The sequence below is a fragment of the Salmo salar genome, chromosome 09, assembly GCF_965601325.2.
Source record: "Salmo salar chromosome 09, fSalSal1, whole genome shotgun sequence".
NCBI classification, from domain to species: domain Eukaryota; kingdom Metazoa; phylum Chordata; class Actinopteri; order Salmoniformes; family Salmonidae; genus Salmo; species Salmo salar.
The window spans coordinates 43,258,842-43,279,733 of record NC_138299.1 but is presented as its reverse complement, the minus strand read 5'-3'; the positions used below and the strand labels follow the sequence as shown (position 1 = coordinate 43,279,733).

At 42.9% G+C, this 20,892-nt stretch overlaps 1 pseudogene across 2 annotated transcripts; it reads right to left on the bottom strand.

The window, feature by feature from the left end:
- Nucleotides 1-10,895: 10,895 nt before the first annotated feature.
- Nucleotides 10,896-20,149, bottom strand: LOC106611368 (type II iodothyronine deiodinase-like; annotated as a pseudogene). Of its 2 annotated transcripts, none has more exons than XR_001330095.3 (2): nucleotides 19,488-20,149; nucleotides 10,896-13,972 (listed from the first exon to the last, which is right to left on the bottom strand). The product of XR_001330095.3 is annotated as a type II iodothyronine deiodinase-like, transcript variant X1 (transcript). The 2 variants fall into 2 exon arrangements; XR_001330096.3 differs by lacking the exon at nucleotides 19,488-20,149 and adding an exon at nucleotides 19,025-19,449.
- Nucleotides 20,150-20,892: the final 743 nt, after the last annotated feature.

The following is a 20,892-nucleotide window of genomic DNA, read 5'->3' as shown; positions in this document are numbered from 1 at the left end:
TGCACTATTGGTTAGAGCCTGTAAGTAAGCATTTCACTGTAAGGTCTACACGTGATGTATTCGGCGCAGGTGACAAAAAATACTTTGATTTGATATTTTTTATTTTATTATTATTTCACCTTTATTTAACCAGGTTGGCTAGTTGTGAACAAGTTCTCATTTACAACTGCGACCTGGCCAAGGTAAAGCAAAGCAGTTCGACACATTCAACAACACAGAGTTACACATGGAATAAACAAACATACAGTCAATAATACAGTAGAAAAAGTCTATACACAGCATGTGCAAATGAGGTAGGATAAGGGAGGTAAGGCAATAAATAGGCCATGGGGGCAAAGTAATTACAATATAGCAATTAAACACTGGAATGGTAGATGTGCAGAAGATGAATGTGCAAGTAGAGATACTGGGGTGCAAAGGAAGCAAGATAAATAAATAAATACAGTATGGGGATGAGGTAGTTGGATGGGCTGTTTACAGATGGGCTATGTACAGGTGCAGTGATCTGTGAGCTGCTCTGACAACTGGTGCTTAAAGCTAGTGAGGGAGATATGAGTCTCCAGCTTCAGTGATTTTTGCAGATATCACATGTATATACAGGAGTTTTATACCATCTACCGCACCTTGCCTATGCCGCTCGGCCATCGCTCATCCATATACTTGTATGTACATATTCTCATTCACCCCTTTAGATTGTGTGTATTACATAGTTGTTGGGGAATTGTTAGATTACGTGTTAGATTTGTGTGTATTAGGTAGTTGTTGGGTATTGTTAGATTATTTGTTAGATATTACTGCACTGTTGGAACTAGAGCCACAAGCATTTCGCTACACTCGCATTAACATCTGCTAACCATGTGTATGTGACCAATGCAATTTGATTTGATTTGAGTGTCTACTAAAATATGAATAGGGATAGGTCCTACTGCGTCAATCATAATTACGAAAACATGACAACAATGGCGGGTCAATTCTATTAATATGTACTATTTGTCGAAGTGGTATATTTTTTGGTATTATATTGCAAGTTCTTCCACATACGTAACATTGCAGGGTATTGCCCTTCATGTTGACTATACAATTATTTACTAGGTCATCAAATCAGACGCGCTCTTTGAACATAAGTTTCTGTTTAAGTTTAAGACATGGAGTGAGATAGGCTTCTGTTCTGGGACTTAATGAGAAATTGTAGTTCAAGTTTTATTGTCACATACAAATGTACAGTGAAATGCTTAACTTGCGAGATCTACAATATCAATATCAAAATAGTATAACTAATAAAAAATAAAGTACCAGGCAAAAGTTTGTACACACCTACTCATTCCAGGGTTTTTCTTTATTTTTACTATTCTTTATTAACACGTATGGAATTATGTAGTAACCAAAAAAGTGTTAAACAAATCAAAATATATTTTATATTTGAGATTCTTCAAAATAGCCACCCTTTGGTCTTTTAGCAAATAGGGCTATCTTCTGTATACCACCCCTACCTTGTCACAACACAACTGATTGGCTCAAACGCATTAAGAAGGAAAGAAATTCCACAAATTAACTTTTAACAAGGGACACCTATTAATTGAAATGCATTCCAGGTGACTACATCATGAAGCTGGTCGCGATGCAGAGTAGGTGAACGGATGATCTCCGCATGTGTGGTTCGAACCGTGAAGCATGGAGGAGGAGGTGTGATGGTGTGGGGGTGCTTTGCTGGTGACACTGTCTGTGATTTATTTAGAATTCAAGGCACACTTAACCAGCATGCCTTCTACAGTATTTTGCAGCGATACGCCATCCCATCTGGTTTGGGCTTAGTGGGACTATCATTTGTTTTTCAACAGGACAATGACCCAACACACCTCCAGGCTATGTAAGGACTATTTGACCAAGAAGGAGAGTGATGGAGTGCTGCATCAGATGACCTGGCCTCCACAATCACCTGACCTCAACCCAATTGAGATGGTTTGGGATGAGTTGGACCGCAGAGTGAAGTGCTCAGCATGTGTGGGAACTCCTTCAAGACTGTTGGAAAAGCATTCCTCATGAAGCTGATTGAGAGAATGCCAAGAGTGTGCAAAGCTGTCATCAAGGCAAAGGGTGGCTACTTTGAAGAATCTAAAATATTAAATATATTTTGATTTGTTCCACATTTTGTTGTCTTACAGCCTGCAATAAAAATGTTTTAAATAGATTATTTTCACTATAATGACAAAGTGAAAACATGTTTGTAGAAATGTTTGGAAATGTATTGAAAATTAAACTCTACATATAGGTATTAACACCCCCTTGCTATGACACCAATTTTTTTTTTTTTTTTTTTTTTGTCATTTAGCAGACGCTCTTATCCAGAGCGATTTACAGTAGTGAATGCATACATTTCATACATTTTTTTTTCTACAGAGTTCCTTGGCTGAGATGGGAGAACCTGCCAGAAGGACAACAGTCTCTACAGCCCTTCCACAACCTGGGCTTTATGTGAAAGTGGCCAGACAGATTGAGCTCAGGTGATTCCAATTTCCTTTGATCATCCTTGAGATGTCACTCCAACCTGACAGTGCATGTCAGAGCAGAAACTATACCATGAAGTCCAAGGAACTGTCTGTACATCTCCAAAATGGAATTGTGATGAGGCATATATCTGGGAAGGGTAATAAACAATTTCTAGAGTTTTGAAAGATTCCAAGAGCACAGCGGTCTCCATCATTGGGAAATTTGAATTATCCAGACTGTGCCTAGAGCTGGCCGTCCGACCAAACTGAGCAACCTTTGTAAGGGAGGTAACCAAGAACCCAATGACCACTCTGATAGAACTACAGAGTTCCTTGGCTGAGATGGGAGAACCTGCCAGAAGGACAACAGTCTCTACAGCCCTTCCACAACCTGGGCTTTATGTGAAAGTGGCCAGACAGAACACACTTCTGAGAAAAAGGCACGACAGCACGCCTGGAGTTTTCAAAATGGCACGTGAAAGACTCTGATAGCGTAAGTCAAAATTATATCTGATGAGACAAAAATCGAACTCTTTTGCCTGATTGCAAAGCGCTATGTCTGGAGAAAGACTGGTCATGAGCTGTGCCTGGTTAACACCATCCCTGCCGTGAGGTATGGTGGTGGCAGCATCATGCCATAGGGATGCTTTTCAGCGGCTGGGAGACTGTTAAGGATAGAAGGAACAATGAATGGAGCCAAATACATTTAAATTCTTGATGAGAACCTGTTTCAGCGTGCAAAAATGACCCCAAGAATACTAGCCTGGTCTCATATAGACATAACATAGTAAACATAAACCCGGGACACTCAAATTAGTATGATATGTTACATTTGGTATGGTTACATAAGAAAGAAGGTTACTTATTAAGGCAAAAACAAAAGTAGGTTGGTTGGTTGGGGGGGATGGGAACAACGCGAACGTCTAGCAACCCAAAGGATGCAAGTTTGAATCTCAACACAGAAAACTTTTGCATTTTACCTCATTATCAATTTATCAACTACTTCATACTTTTTAGCTACTTTGCAACTACTTAGCATGTTAGCTAACCCTAACCTAATCTCTTTTAGCTAATCCTTCCCCTTACCCTAATGTTAACATTTTTAGCCAATCCTTCCCCTAACCCTAAGCCTAACCCTTTAACCTAACTCCTAAACCTTAACCATAAACCTAACCCCTAGCCTAGCTAACTTTAGCCAGCTAGCTAATGTTAGCCATCTTGCTAGAATTGATAAAATATCATACGTTTTGCAAATTCGTAACATATAGTATGTCTTGCATGTTGTACGCTTCGCAAATTCTGAACATATTATAATGAAATGTAGTTCATAAAATATACAAAATGGTTGATGGAGATCCACAAATTAATACATACCATACGAAACGTAACATATCATACTAAATGGAGTGTCTCGGATTTCCATACAGAATAATATGAGATGCTCTGATACCAGGTTTAGCATACAGCCAAAGCAACACTGGAATGTCTTCAATACAAGAATGTGAAAGTCCTTGAGTGGCCCAGCCAAAGCCCAGACTTGAATTCCACTGAAAATCTTTGGAAAGACTTGAAGATTGCTGTTCTCCATCTTACTTAACAGAGCTTGAAAAAAGTCTGCAAGGAAGAATGGGAGAAAATCCAGATGTGCAAAACTGTTACAGACATACCCAAGATGACTCAAACCTTGGACAAAACAGAGATGCTAGTTCTATGTCCCAGGAAACAAACAGATCAGCTGTTTGATCTGACAATTAATCTTGATGGTTGTACAGTCGTCTCAAATAAAACTGAAGGAAGTCGGCGTTACTCTGGACCCTGATCTCTCTTTTGATGACCATATTAAAAATATTTCAAAGGCACATTTTTTCCATCTTCATAACATTGCAAAAATCTGAAACTTTTTGTCCAAAAATTATGCAAAAATGCTAATCCATGCTTTTGTCCCTTCTAGATTTTTAAAATGTTTTTTATTTAACCTTTATTTAACTAGGCAAGTAAGTTAAGAACAAATTCTTATTTACAATGACGGCCTACTGGAAGGAAAAAGGCCTCCTGCAGGGACAGGTCTGGGATAAAACATTTAAATATGGGACAAAACACACATCACGACAAGAGGGACACCACAACTCTACGTAAAGAGAGACCTAAGATGAAAACACAGCATGGCAGCAACAGAACATGACAACAACATGGTAGCAACACAACATGGCAGCCGAACAACGTGGTAGCAATACAAAACATGGGAGAAACATTATTTGGCACAGACAACAGCACAAAGGGCAAGAAGGTAGAGACAACAATACATCACATGAAGCAGCCACAAGTGTCAGTAAGAGTGTCCAAAATTGAATCTTTGAATGAAGAGATGGAAATAAAACTAGACTACTGGATTAGACTACTGCAATGCTCTACACTCCGGCTTTCCGGATAAAGCACTAAATATAGCTGCTAGAATCCTGACTATAACCAAAAAATGTGATAATATTACTCCAGTGCTAGCCTCTCCACACTGGCTTCCTGTTAAGGCTGGGACTTATTTCAGGGAAGGTTTTACTGCTAAGCTACAAAGCATTACATTGACTTGCTCCTACCTAGCTCTCTGATTTGGTCCTGCCGTACATACTTACACGTATGTTATGGTCACAAGATGCAGGCCTCCTTATTGTCCCTAGAATTTCTAAGAAACAGCTGTAGGCGGGGCTTTGTCCTATAGATCTCAATTTTATGGATAGTTCTGCCTATGAATGTGAGAGATCCAGACTCGATCTCGACCTTTAAGTCTTCACTGAAGACTCATCTCTTCAGTAGGTCCTACGATTGAGTGTAGTCTGGCCCAGGGGTGCGAAGGAGAATGACAAGGTTTTCTAATCTGGTAAAATTCTCCTATCTTATCTGGTGTCCTGTGTGAACTAAAGTTCTCTCTCTCTCTCTCTCTCTCTCTCTCTCTCTCTCTCTCTCGCACCTGCTGTCTCGACCTCTGAATGCTCGGCTATGAAAAGCCAACTGACATTTACTCCTGAGGTGCCTACCGGTTGCACTCTCTACAACCACTGTGATTATTATTTGACCCTGCTAGTCATCAATGAACATTTTGAACATCTTGAAGAATTATTTGGCCTTAATGGCCGTGTACTCTTATAATCTCCACCCGGCACAGCCAGAAGAGGACTGACCACCCCTCAGAGCCTGATTCCTCTAGGTTCTTGCTAGTTTCCTGTCTTTCAATGCATTTTTTCCTAGCCACCATGCTTCTACATTGGGGTTTTAGGCTGGGTTTCTGTATAAGCACTTTGCTGATGTAAAAAATGGCTTATAAATAAATGTGATTGATTGACAATCACCGCCAAAGGTGCTTCTACAAAATATTGAATCAGGGGTGTGAGTACTTACATAAATTAGACATTTCTGTATTTCATTTTCAATACACTTGCAATTTTTTTTATAACTGTCATTATGAGGTTTTTGGGTATATATTTACAGTTTTTCCAAAATGTTTACACACTGAAACTGGCCCATGAGGCACAATGACCCAAATGTGTACCTAATTTAGCAGAACCAGATACCAGATCTGCAATACTATGTTTTGCTTTACACTCAGATTGCAATTCTATATCAAACATTTGGAAAAACACAACACACAGTTCTCTACCTTTGGCACAACTTTCACAACTAAAATGTATTGTGTGTAAATGAAAATCAACACGGTTCATCAAGCTAAGATCAATTACAAATTGATCACACTCTCTCTTCAAACACTAATTACGTAAATATTTGCTTTGCAATCGGACCTTTGGTATGGATAAAAAGGACACAGGTGAGTACTTCTGTGTTTGGAGAACAATGGAAGCAAACTTTGACAGAGAGAGGTAGAGGTGGAGGTAGGGGTAGAGGTGGAGGTGGAGGTAGTGGTGGAGGTGGAGTAAGACCAAAAACAAGGAGAGTAATCTCTGATGACTATGCTGGACCATGACGTCAACTATGGTTTGACCTTCAGAGAGGCTGGTCAACTATAGTTTGACCTTTAGAGAGACTGGTCAATTATGGTTTGATCTTTAGAGAGACTGGTCAACTATAGTTTGACCTTTAATGAGACTGGTCAACTATAGTTTGACCTTTAGAGAGACCGGTCAACTATAGTTTGACCTTTAGAGAGACTGGTCAATTATGGTTTGACCTTTAGAGAGACTGGTCAACTATAGTTTGACCTTTAATGAGACTGGTCAACTATAGTTTGACCTTTAATGAGACTGGTCAACTATAGTTTGACCTTTAGAGAGACCGGTCAACTATAGTTTGGCCTTAGAGAGACTGGGCAACTATAGTTTGACCTTTAGAGAGACTGGTCAACTATAGTTTGACCTTTAGAGAGACTGGGCAACTATAGTTTGACCTTTAGTGAGACTGGGCAACTATAGTTTGACCTTTAGAGAGACTGGTCAACTATAGTTTGACCTTTAGAGAGACTGGTCACCTATAGTTTGACCTTTAGAGAGACTGGTCAATTATGGTTTGACCTTTAGAGAGACTGATCAACTATGGTTTGACCTTTAGAGAGACTGGGCAACTATAGTTTGACCTTTAGAGAGACTGGTAAACTGTAGTTTGACCTTTAGAAAGACATGTCAACTATGGTTTGACCTTGAGAGAGGCTGGTTAACTATAGTTTGATCTTTAGAGAGACTGGGCAACTATAGTTTGACCTTTAGAGAGACTGGTCAACTGTAGTTTGACCTTTAGAGAAACTGGTCAATTATGGTTTGACCTTTAGAGAGACTGGGCAGAGAGTGCTGCCCAATCTGAGCAACTTCACCGTAGCATCCATCATCCAGACATTCCAAAATGAGAATAAACCTATCTACTACTTTTACTACTTGACAGTTGTACAACATGAGGCACAGCACAGTAATGACTGGAGATTCCAATACATACTGTACGGAGACACAACGTAAATGTTTCATGTATTACTGTATGTATGAAACTGGGAGCTATACTACTTGTAACATGTTTATGTTGTATACTGTATTACTGTAGTGTTACTGTACTGTACTGCATGCTGTTTTGTTTTTCTAGAACTGAAAGACGAGCACCAAGTGGTGGTAGAAGGCGTCTATTTACAGACGAACAGGAGGCTGTCATTGTGCAAATGGTAGTTGAAAATAATGCCGTAAAACAACGGGAATTCCAACAACAGATTATTGAAAACCCTGCCATCTTCCACAACATCTGAGTGAGCTTATAAACCACAGCCCGAAACACCATCTCCGGATGAAGCAAATCTACAGAGACCCATTTAAAAAGCAATTCCCAAAGAGTGAAGGATAAACAGTACGAATATGTGCCAGTAAGCAATGCAGTAGTATTACACTTTTGAAACATTAGAGACTCATTGACGTTGCCAGTGAGCATTACTATACATCAATTACAGTATTTACTGTCATTTCAGAGAATCATGGAGTTGAATGCGAGTCCCATCCCCCAGGAACTCATATTCATAGATGAGGCTGGATTCAATTTAGCGAAGACGAGGAGGAGAGGAAGGAACATCATTGGTCAACGTGCCATCATTGAGGTACTGTACCTGGCCAGCGCGGGGGAAATGTCACCACATCCACAGCTATGAGCCTCAATGGGGTCCTCCGCTGCCATGCCACCCTTGGACCATACAACACTGCCCATCTCTTTCATTTCCTGAACACCTTACATGACTATCTTTTGCTTGTGCTTACAGTATGCTGTTTTACATGTATTGAGTCATGTTGAAATATAAAACAAAAATGTTTGCTTTGTTTTCCTTTCTTGTTTGAGTACACACAAACAATATACAGTATAACAACAAAATCTTAGTCTTTACACAGAAATAGGTTCTGATAGTAGTGTTGTAAGGGCCGACGCCGGACAGCAGAAGCAGGTACGGGGAGTCAGACACTTATTCGGGAACAGACATAGAATAAGACAGGAACAGCGTCAGCACACGGGTAACACGGACATATGACAAACAATGCAGACGTGGGGAACAGAGCTGGGGAACTGACATATATAGGGGAGGTAATAAACAGGTGATTGAGTGAGTCCAGGTGAGTCCAATATCGCTGAAGCGCGTGACGAGGGAAGGCAGGTGTGCGTAAATGGTGGTGGCAGGAGTGCGTGATGCAGGGCAGCCTGGCGCCCACGAGCGCCAGGGGGGAAGAGCAGGATCAAGTGTTTTGAATACGTCACATTACTGTGATCTGGGTTGTCACTAAGTTAGATTAATTTGATGTGTGTCTTACTTGTAAGCAGAGTTTCATTTTCAGCAGGGAGAACATGATTTTGATTGCTATGTTTCATTTTCAAAGATGTCTGTGGGGTTTGGAGAAATTGGCTAACTGTTTTGTTTTTTGTGTTCAAAGTTTTGAGTACCTGAGATGTAGTTTCAGGGGAAACGTGTTAAAAACTGGGAAAAACTGTAATCCATTTTAATTCAAGCTGTAACACAACAAAATGTGGAATAGGTTAAGAGGTATGAATTCTTTCTGAAGGCACTGTAAGAAATAAGAGAGGAGAAGCTACATTACCGTATATACAGGGTCAGTGCCTAATTTACAATGTGCAGGGATGCTGGTGTAATTGATTAGAAGAAAGTGACTGGTAGCAGGATAAATAATAATAATAATGTAAACAGTATGGCAGCAGCATAAGTGGTGGATGTGTGTGGGTGTGAGTGTGAGTGTGTGTGTCTAAGTGTAAGTGTAAGTGTGTAAGAGTGTCAGTGTAGGCATGATAGGTGGATATACAGAATAGGAATATATAAAAACTGATGGTAATATACTAGTGGTAATATATACATGTAAACAAGGCTGAAAAGTGACTGGTAGCAGGAATATATTAATACTTATGGTGTCCAATCAAAAACGCATATTTTGACCAATGGGTAAAATAATTAATTGTGTAGATAATCCTCTAAGAAGACAAATGCTCCTAACCTCATGCCTCTATCATAATCCATTCCAAATTTATTGGAGTTTTTACAGTTGTAGGATTGTCAAAACAAAGGTGACTAAATCAATGTAGGACTTAGTCACCCAGAGAAAAAAAGAGGTAAAGAATCTGGAAAATAGCATTGGGTCAGCGAGGCTGGATGCTGAATTAAGGCTAACTGACTGTTCAACTCGTCTTTCTTCTCAAATCTGGAGGATTTAAAACAATTTAAAGGCTAGAAAGATATCAATTTTGAGACAAGACTGTTAGTGTTTTAATGAGGTGCTGCTTATGACTCTGTCCAGATCCTGTTTACAACTAGATCCCATTTCTTAGAGAGCAGACTGAGAGCTTCCTCCACCCCCCTCTTAATCTCTCTCTCTCTCGCTCCCTCTTTTCAATCTATCTCTCTCCCTCTCTTTCTCAATCTCTCTCACACCCCCCTCTCTCAATCTCTCTCTTGCTCTCTCAATCTCTCTCTCTGTCTCCCACTCTCTCCCCTCTCTCTCTCTCTCTCATTGGTCTGTTTGGGTCTCTTGTATAAACCTACAGAACTAATTGCCCCCTTTTCGTTTCAAACATCCTCACCCTCTATTCCCCGAAATCAGTACACACACACACACACACACACACACACACACACACACACACACACACACACACACACACACACACACACACTCCCTGGCAGTGCTGGGACTTTCCGAAGCGGAGACAGTTAGTAAATAATGTTAAATTGCTCTACATTCACCGTGTACTGCTCTGAGGGCCCTTATCCAGACTACCACATCATCAGGTCCTATTTCACACCAAAGCAATGGACCAGCTGAAAACATCCTCCCTCTGTTTCTTTCTCTACTTCTCATCCTACAATCCCTCCATTCTCCCTCATCTTCTCCTCCCATTTCCCCTCCCTTCCTCCCACTTTACCTCTCCTCCTAGCCTCCTCTACATCTCTGCCTTTCCCTATTCCATAACCTCCCCATGCTCCTCCTCCGCCGCACCCCTCCCTCCTTCCTCCCTCTTTCCCTTCCCTCCCTGGTGTCTGTACTATTCTGTGCAGTAGTTGGCAGGTTCACTGGAGCACAAGTTCAGCCAGGAGTCATGGCTTAATTTGAACCTTACAGCCCCGGTTAGACATATGTTATATTCTATCATAGAGAGTGTGTCTAAAGCTGTCGTATTTTAGGAGTCATTTCACCTATTGTATGTGTATCGTTTTTTTTTTTTTTTTCAAGGAGAGCTGTGCATTGGAACGCACAAGCACTCGCACATGTACAGAAAGAAGGCTTCTGTTTAAACTCCTTGAACAGTTCTTTCAGTCTCTCTCTCTCTCTCTGTCTCTTTCGTTCTCTCTCTTTCTTTTGTTCCCTCTCTACTCTCTCTCTCTCTCCCTCGTGGTAATCTGGCCCCATCAGGACACAGACACACAGACAGAAATCACAAATCACAGAGTAGTAAATTCATCTTTATTTTCCTTTCCGTCACTCCTCTCCTCTGAACACAGCTCTACACATATGGTTAAAGAAAACAAATATTAGTTGATGGACTTTTCCTAGAGAGAGAGATGGACCTCTCCTAGAGAGAGAGATGGACCTCTCCTAAAGAGAGAGATGGACCTCTCCTAGAGAGAGAGATGGACCTCTCCTAGAGAGAGAGGTGGACCTCTCCTAGAGAGAGAGGTGGACCTCTCCTGGAGAGAGATGGACCTCTCCTAGAGAGAGAGGTGGATCTCTCCTAGAGAGAGAGATGGACCTCTCCTAGAGAGAGAGGTGGATCTCTCCTAGAGAGAGAGATGGACCTCTCTTAGAGAGAGAGATAGACCTCTCCTAGAGAGAGAGGTGGACCTCTCCTAGAGAGAGAGGTTGTGTGCGAATGTTGGTTGGCTTGATGATGTTCAGACATGTTGGTTTGAGTCTACGTCAAGGAGGTGAGTTCTGTCATCCGACCAAAGACTGAGTCAGTAACCCTTTAGTCAGTGGTTTTCATTCTCACACCAGCCCCGTCTCGACCCAAACCAACTGTCTGTCTGATCGACTAAAAACCTCTTCAGTCACGTCACACCATAAAACTGATACACACCCCTTTTGAAACACCGTCTTAAGGCATCTAGACACCACCTGTTCTTAGCCTGCCTCACCTGCTGTCCTTAGCCTTTCTCACTTCCTGCCACACACCTCAGAACTCAGAGTTTCCCAGAACCTTCATGGCTAACGTGGCACTTTGTCTATCTTGACAACTGAACCATGAGAGCACCAATTGCAAAATCAATGTTTGATGTTCTACATATGGCTTGAGTCTGGGTTGTCGAGAGAAATGAAGTACCACGTTAGCCATAAAGCTTTCAGAACACTCACCTTAGGTTTTTGGAGACATGGCTATCTCCCTCAACCCATTACATCTCTGTACACCCCTGCCTCATCGCTAACACGAACCATCACCAACAGCAAACAGCCCCTGGGATTACAGCTAGCTAGCTAGCGACGTAGCCTTGGTGCTGACTACAGTACACATACTGCCTCTGTTTCTTCATTCTGTGCTTTGCTCTTGGGTTTACTTCCCTCCCTCTCTCATTGTCTTTTGGGTTAAAACGCCCATAATGGAGGAGATGGACACAGAGCTAACGTCTATTCTCTAGGTGGTGGTATAACATGAACGATGTACTAGGAAGTGTCTGAGTCGAGATGGTTGAAAACAGTCTACTCTAGATGGTTGAAAACAGTCTACTCTAGATGGTTGAAACAGTCTACTCTAGATGGTTGAAACAGTCTACTCTAGATGGTTGAAAACAGTCTACTCTAGATGGTTGAAAACAGTCTACTCTAGATGGTTTAAACAGTCTACAATAGATGGTTGAAACAGTCTACTCTAGATGGTTGAAACTAGTCTACTCTAGATGGTTAAAACAGTCTACTCTAGATGGTTGAAAACAGTCTACTCTAGATGGTTGAAAACAGTCTACTCTAGATGGTTAAAACAGTCTACTCTAGATGGTTAAAACAGTCTACTCTAGATGGTTGAAACAGTCTACTCTAGATGGTTAAAACAGTCTACTCTAGATGGTTAAAACAGTCTACTCTAGATGGTTGAAACAGTCTACTCTAGATGGTTAAAACAGTCTACTCTAGATGGTTGAAAACAGTCTACTCTAGATGGTTAAAACAGTCTACTCTAGATGGTTAAAACAGTCTACTCTAGATGGTTGAAACAGTCTACTCTAGATGGTTAAAACAGTCTACTCTAGATGGTTGAAAACAGTGGTGTAACACCCCTTATATGATGGACTGTTTTCTTAAATAAAAAGCGTTACAAGTGCATCAACATACAAAATATTATCGTGGTGTAAAAACAAACAACATAACATTCAAAACTCCATAGAAATAAATTAATATAATTGTTTATATATATATATATATATATATATATATATATATATATATATATATATATATATATAGTTGGGCACTTGTGCTTTCTTCTCTGTGCAGTAATTTGGTTTTCGTTTTGAAAGGAGCCAGGTTAGAAGATAATGTGTACTGTAACTTGAAAACGTTTAGATTATTAGCAAATGGGGATGAAGTTATTGATAAAGCATGTCACGGGTCAACCTATTCAGTTTCTTCTTTCAGTCAACTCACTGTCATAGTTAGCAGAGCATCAGTCCATGTTCTAGTCTATCGGTTCTGTTCTATTGTGTTCCAGTGAAAAGTTTTATGGAATGTTGGTCTCCTTCCAGGAAGGAAGTTCCAGAGATGTGGAACTTGGGAATTTTAGAACATGTCACATGTTCTGTTCCAAGCATTGCCTGTCATTTGTGGTCAGAACAGATCAGTTCTGAAAGCACCTCGCCTTCCTTTTATTCTCCTTTTATACAAAAATAAATATTCTCTCTTTCCCTTATCAGCCGTTCAGTTGTCACAGAACTCGTCCTCTCTGTCTGCCCCCTATCTCTTGCCATATCTCTGTTCCAGATACTGCCTCACATCCTTCAGGTTGTAGAAGAAGGGTCCCTTCCCACCCAGGTAGGCGATCTTCCTCCTCTGCACGATGCACACCCTCTCGTAGGACACGCCGTAGGCTACGTTAGCATTGTTGTCCATGCAGTCAGCCACCAGCTGGCACTGAGGCGGCAGGCTGAAGGCCTCAGTCAGTTTCATGGCCGCCACCACCCTCTCCTCCAGCGACCGGTGCTTCCTGACCTCGAAGGAGCATGGGCCCATGGTGGGTGCCACCCAGCCGTCTGAGGGGTGCGCCTCGTCGATGTAGACCAGCAGGAAGTCGGCCACGTTAGAGAACTCCTCCACCAGCCGCCGGAAGGCGGGCAGGTGGCTGATGAACGGGGGTCAGGTGGCTGAACCGAAGTTCACCACAAGAGGGCGCTCCGATGACTCAAAGTCCAGCAGGCGGCACTCGTCTCCAGGATGACGGGCCGTGGTGGTCACACTGCTCCGCCGCCGGAAGCCATGGTTACCACCACTACCAGGAACCTTCACCACTTTGGAGTTGGGTGCCTCACTGCCAAGTTTCACCTAGATGGGGAGAGAGAGGGGAGGAGAGGAGGGAGGGGAGGAAAGGAGGGAGGGGAGGGAAAGCGAGGAGGGAGGGGAGGAGTGGAGGGAGGGGAGGAGAGGCGGGAGGGGAGGAGAGGAGGGAAGGGAGGAGAGGCGGGAGGGGAGGGGGGGAGAGGAGGGAGGGGAGGAGAGGAGGGAGGGGAGGGAAAGCGAGGAGGGAGGGGAGGAGAGGAGGGAGGGGAGGAGAGGAGGGTGGAACCGAGAAAGAGAGGTTGGTTATCAGCTGTTTATCTTGAGATTTAACGTCTTTCTGAAAGAAAAGAGAGGCTTGGTGTTGCCAGTCAATCAAGACACAATAATATACACACTACAGGTGGTTGGTGGCACCTTCATTGGATATAATTTATTATTGATATCTACATTACACATTGATGTGAATCACACTGCTGCTCTCTCATGTAGCTATTTGTGCCTTACGGATTGTGGTTGTGGTGGATGGCTGTTCACAAACGTATATATCATCGCCACCATGGCCTATTTATTGCCTTACTTCCCTTATCCTACCTTTACTTCCCTTATCCTACCTTATTTGCACACACTGTATATAGACTTTTTCTACTGTATTATTGACCTTATGTTTGTTTATTCCATGTGTAACTCTGTGTTGTTGTATGTGTCGAACTGCTTTGCTTTATCTTGGCAAGGTCGCAGTTGTAAATGAGAACTTGTTCTTAACTAGCCTACCTGGTTAAATAAAGGTGAAATAAATAAATATGTGTATTTTATACCAAAAATGGTTGAATTGAGTAATTGTAAGCTGCGTGTCAAACGTTGTTTTTGTGGACCAGTGGATAGCCAGCGCTCTTGCAACAGCTGCATCATGTGGATCCCAGTCTGTGGAAGTTTGATGAGTTTCCCCCTTCTATACTCCTCTGTGTTATTATGCTCCATACTGTCAACTACGAGTTTCATTTAAGAAGACCACGAGTTGGGGCTTTTATTGCACAATCTAATTCATGCTGATTACATTTTCTTTCTCCATAGGCCTAATGGACACATGCTCAAACCTGCGCTCTTTGGTAGACTTAAACAGCTGCAAATTATTGAGATGTCAAAGTGTCACCAACAAAAACGTAAACAATAAGCCTATAGCAAGCAACGATAGCAATGAGCCCAATCAGTCCTCCATGACAACAAGATCATAAACAACTGAGTTGGCTAATAAGTCCTTCATTTTATTGGTTATGCTCAGGTAAAACAATTTGGCTAATCTATTTTTCCATATTTCCAAGTCCTATTCTTGAAGATCAATGGGGTTTTATATTTATTGGAATGACTGGAAATCTGACAGACTTTGGTTTTTAATGTTATGGGTTAGAAGAACGCTACCTAACCCCATAAAGTAAAATGCAACATCCATCTATGACAACTCTAACATTGATTTACCCTGCAGTAGATGTCATTCAATTGGTAAAATGCAATTTTCTGTCTTCTTCTAATGCCTCTTAAGGAGACAGTAACTTAAAACTAACTGACAGTAATCAGATTATTTTTACTGAGTTTGGGAAATCAAAAAAATTACGTTACCGACTACAATTTTGGACAGGTAATGTAGTAACTGTAACAGATTACATTTAGAAAGTAACCTACCTAGCCCTGTGTGTGTGTGTGTGTGTGTGTGTGTGTGTGTGTGTGTGTGTGTGTGTGTGTGTGTGTGTGTGTGTGTGTGTGTGTGTGTGTGTGTGTGTGTGTGTGTGTGTGTGTGTGTGTGTTTTTTCTGTGTGTGTGTGTGGGATGGAGTGTGCAAAGCTGTCATCAAGACAAAGTGTGGCTGTTATGAAGAATCTCAAATATAAAATATATTTAGGTTACTAAATGATTCCATATATGTCATTTCATAGCTTTGATGTCGTCACTACTATTCTACATTCTAGAAAATATTAAATAGAAAGAAAAACCCTGGATGAGTAGGTGTGTCCAAACTTTTGACTAGTACTGTCCATCACAGGAGACTGAAATATGCCAAAACCGTTTGACAAAGAAACACTGAACGTCTGAACGACAGAGACAGGGACTGAACGACAGAGACAGGGACTGAACAGCAGAGACAGGGACTGAACGACAGAGACAGGGACTGAAGGACAGAGACAGGGACTGAAGGACAGAGACAGGGACAGAACGACAGAGACAGGGACTGAAGGACAGAGACAGGGACAGAACGAAAGAGACAGGGACTGAACAGCAGAGACAGGGACTGAACGACAGAGACAGGGACTTCAGGACAGAGACAGGGACTGAACGACAGACAGGGACTGAACGACAGAGACAGGGACTGAACAAAAGAGACAGGGACTGAACGACAGAGGCAGGGACTGAACGACAGAGACAGGGACTGAACAGCAGAGACAGGGACTGAACGACAGAGACAGGGACTTAAGGACAGAGACAGGGACAGGGACTGAACGACAGAGACAGGGACTGAACGACAGAGACAGGGACTGAACGACAGAGACAGGGACTGAACAAAAGAGACAGGGACTGAAAGACAGAGGCAGGGACTGAACGACAGAGACAGAGACTGAACGACAGAGACAGGGACTGAACGACAGAGACAGGGACTGAACGACAGAGACAGGGACTTAAGGACAGAGACAGGGACTGAACGACAGAGACAGGGACTGAACGACAGAGACAGGAACTGAACGACAGAGACAGGGACTGAAGGACAGAGACAGGGACTGAACGACAGAGGCAGGAACTGAACGACAGAGACAGGAACTGAACGACAGAGACAGGGACTGAACGACAGAGACAGGGATTGAACGACAGAGACAGGGACTGAACGACAGAGACAGGGACTGAACGACAGAGACAGGGACTGCACGACAGAGACAGGGACTGAACGACAGAGACAGGGACTTAAGGACAGAGACAGGGACTTAAGGACAGAGACAGGGACTGAACGACAGAGACAGGGACTGAACGACAGAGACAGGGACTTAAGGACAGAGACAGGGACTGAACGACAGAGACAGGGACTGAACGACAGAGACAGGAACTGAACGACAGAGACAGGGACTGAAGGACAGAGACAGGGACTGAACGACAGAGGCAGGAACTGAACGACAGAGACAGGAACTGAACGACAGAGACAGGGACTGAACGACAGAGACAGGGATTGAACAACAGAGACAGGGACTGAACGACAGAGACAGGGACTGAACGACAGAGACAGGGACTGCACGACAGAGACAGGGACTGAACGACAGAGACAGGGACTTAAGGACAGAGACAGGGACTTAAGGACAGAGACAGGGACTGAACGACAGAGACAGGGACTGAACGACAGAGACAGGGACTGAAGGACAGAGACAGGGACTGAACGACAGAGGCAGGAACTGAACGACAGAGACAGGGACTGAACGACAGAGACAGGAACTGAACGACAGAGACAGGAACTGAAGGACAGAGACAGGAACTGATCGACAGAGACAGGGACTGAACGACAGAGACAGGGACTGAACGACAGAGACAGGGACTTAAGGACAGAGACAGGGACTGAACGACAGAGACAGGGACTGAACGACAGAGACAGGGACTTAAGGACAGAGACAGGGACTGAATGACAGAGACAGGGACTGAACGACAGAGACAGGGACTGAACGACAGAGACAGGGACTTAAGGACAGAGACAGGGACTTAAGGACAGAGACAGGGACTTAAGGACAGAGACAGGGACTGAAGGACAGAGACAGGGACTGAAGGACAGAGACAGGGACTGAACGACAGGGGCAGGGACTGAACGACAGAGACAGGGACTGAACGACAGAGACAGGGACTTAAGGACAGAGACAGGGACTGAACGACAGAGACAGGGACTGAACGACAGAGACAGGGACTTAAGGACAGAGACAGGGACTTAAGGACAGAGACAGGGACTGAAGGACAGAGACAGGGACTGAAGGACAGAGACAGGGACTGAACGACAGGGGCAGGGACTCAACGACAGAGACAGGTACTGAACGGCTGAGACAGGGACTGAACGGCTGAGACAGGGACTGAACAACAAAGGCAGGGCGAGGGGAAGAGAGGGGGCATGAGAGAGTGAAAAAGAGAGAGAGCGAGAGAGAGGAGGAAAGTGACAAGAACACAAAAGAGGATCAGACTCTCAACAAGGGGACAGAGAGGGGAGAGGCAGGAGATTCCTCTACCAAATTACCCCAAACTAGACCAACCACATTCTTTAGTGACGAGCATCGTGCACGTGTTTCATTCACCTGCTATAAGCCATTCACATCCATTCTGTACATGTTCTTATCTATCAAAATGAATATAGGTGTCAGATGATCTGTGTAAAAGCTCACGTGTGTACCTGTCTACCTGGTGTGATGCCTGGTGTCTGGCTGGCACTGACACACTGGTCTCTGTTTGGTTTGGGAGTTAAAATGTAACATTTAGGAGAAGCCAGACCTCTGAACTTCTGAGTAACAGAGGGTGAATGGCCCTCATGGTTTTGACTGTCTGGGGACCAAAGTTCATCACGTTTTAGATCAGATAACCTACATTTAGAATTTGATATTAAAGTTCAACATTTAAAGGAGAGGACATGGTCTCAGATGGCCAGATAATAAGAATTCAGTGATGCAGATGTATAACTGTCCTTTCAAAATGAATGACTGAACTTCTAAAAACGATACAGTTCTTTTGAAGTGTTAAGATTAACAGAGAAGTATGCATATAACAGTTGAGATAATTTTATGCTGATGCATACCAACTTTTCCAGGTGATGCCATTCTGCCACTTTTAGAGGACACAATTTCGCTAATCTTGCAAACACAAGAGTAAAATGATCCGTGAATCTGTCCATGAGAGATTACTATTATATTGGAACAATGCTCAAGACCGGTGGGTCTGTTGATACAAGTTGCTACAACTCACAGTATAAGCACAAACTCTAACCACAAACTGTAGCCTCAGTGTAGCCTGCAGTGTTAACATACATGGTTCATTACCTGTTTGTATGCGTCCAGCAGAATGCTGTTCATATGACAGTATGACATTGTTCATTACCTGTTTGTATGCGTCCAGCAGGAAGCTGTTTATATGACAGTATGACATTGTCATTACCTGTTTGTATGCGTCCAGCAGAATGCTGTTTATATGACAGTATGACATTGTTCATTACCTGTTTGTATGCGTCCAGCAGGAAGCTGTTTATATGACAGTATGACATTGTTCATTACCTGTTTGTATGAGTCCAGCAGGAAGCTGTTTATATGACAGTATGACATTGTTCATTACCTGTTTGTATGCGTCCAGCAGGAAGCTGTTTATATGACAGTATGACATTGTTCATTACCTGTTTGTATGCGTCCAGCAGGAAGCTGTTTATATGACAGTATGACATTGTTCATTACCTGTTTGTATGCGTCCAGCAGAATGCTGTTTATATGACAGTATGACATTGTTCATTACCTGTTTGTATGCGTCCAGCAGAATGCTGTTTATATGACAGTAAGACATTGTTCATTACCTGTTTGTATGCGTCCAGCAGGAAGCTGTTCCATATGGAACGGAGCCCCGCCGAGGTCAGCATGCGCTGCCACTCTCCCCCGCCGCCGCCAGGGCAGCTCAGCAACGACACCACGCGCTTCACCAGCACCACCGAGTCGTAGAGCGCGAGGAACAGGCAGTTGGAGAAGAAACCGGGCAGGATCTGGAGGGTGACCAGCAGGTCCACGCTGGCAGCGCCCATTTGTTTAGGCTTCTGTCCCCGGACTAGACCGATGATGCGTCTCGGTTTTAGCTGCTTTCCAAGGACATCCCGCGAAGACAGGTGCTCCTCTGCTGTTCCCCGCTCACTGTCTGACACTGTCAAACACTAAATATGTCTCTGTCCCCTCTCTCGAAGCTGTAGGGTCTTTATGCTGCTGCTCTCATTTCAACGGAGTGCGCTCTGACTTGACTTGGAGCGCACAAATGAATTGTCACCCGGGATAAAAAAAAAAGAGGCAAGAGAGGGCTCGAGGAGCGTATTCGAGGGTTGTGCGCTGCGCTCCGCTGGTACCAAAAGTTGTATCTAGCTGGCTTTGTAATTGCTTGTGTGCTCCAACGAGTTAGCCCTCTCGGCTGTAAATCTTTTTATACCGTAAATTATTCGCCTCCGTGATAGAGCTCCAGGCGTATCTTGTTGTAAGATCATGACGTCAGACCGAGTGCTACCCCCCTCTCTCGCTGGCTATAGCGCTTCTCGGTAATATAACGCATGGAAACGGAGAAGGGTGGCCAACCCTACAAGGAACTTTATATTGTTCCAGAACAATCATACAGAAGATAATCTACTCCTTTAGAATTGATCATTTTTCACCCCAAAAATGTCCGTGAAAATACAAAATTCAGTTCAAAGTGGTTAACAAACATTTTTAAAAAATCATAAAAAGTAACAAAGATTAAAAACAATACATTTCTAGACTAAATTAAATTAAGATAGAGCAAAAAATACCAGTAAAATGCATGTGCAGTTTTGATTAAAAAAATTACTTATTTTTTCACACCCCCTTCAAAGTCATATTCAATAAAATATGAAACTACTAAAACAACCATTTTATCTTGTTTTATTGACTGTCTTTGTATTTAACATCTCATCTTGTTCTCAGCTGTCTTGTCAAACCAAAAGAGTGGACAAAATCGTAAGCAAACTTGTACACTGTGTTTTTCTAGGAAAGAGGTGGAATGAACAACACCTGTCTCTCTCCCCCTTCAGCTGACCCAAATCAACTCCTCTGGCCCAGGCCAGTGAGCCCACCAGGAAAATAAAGAGGCCTGGCATTATAATTAGTAATTGTCATAGTATATAGCTACCCCTCATGATGACTCACTCACTGCTTTTTAGACTTCGTGGTGCATCTCTGGGGTGCATAGTCCAAAACACCATCCAG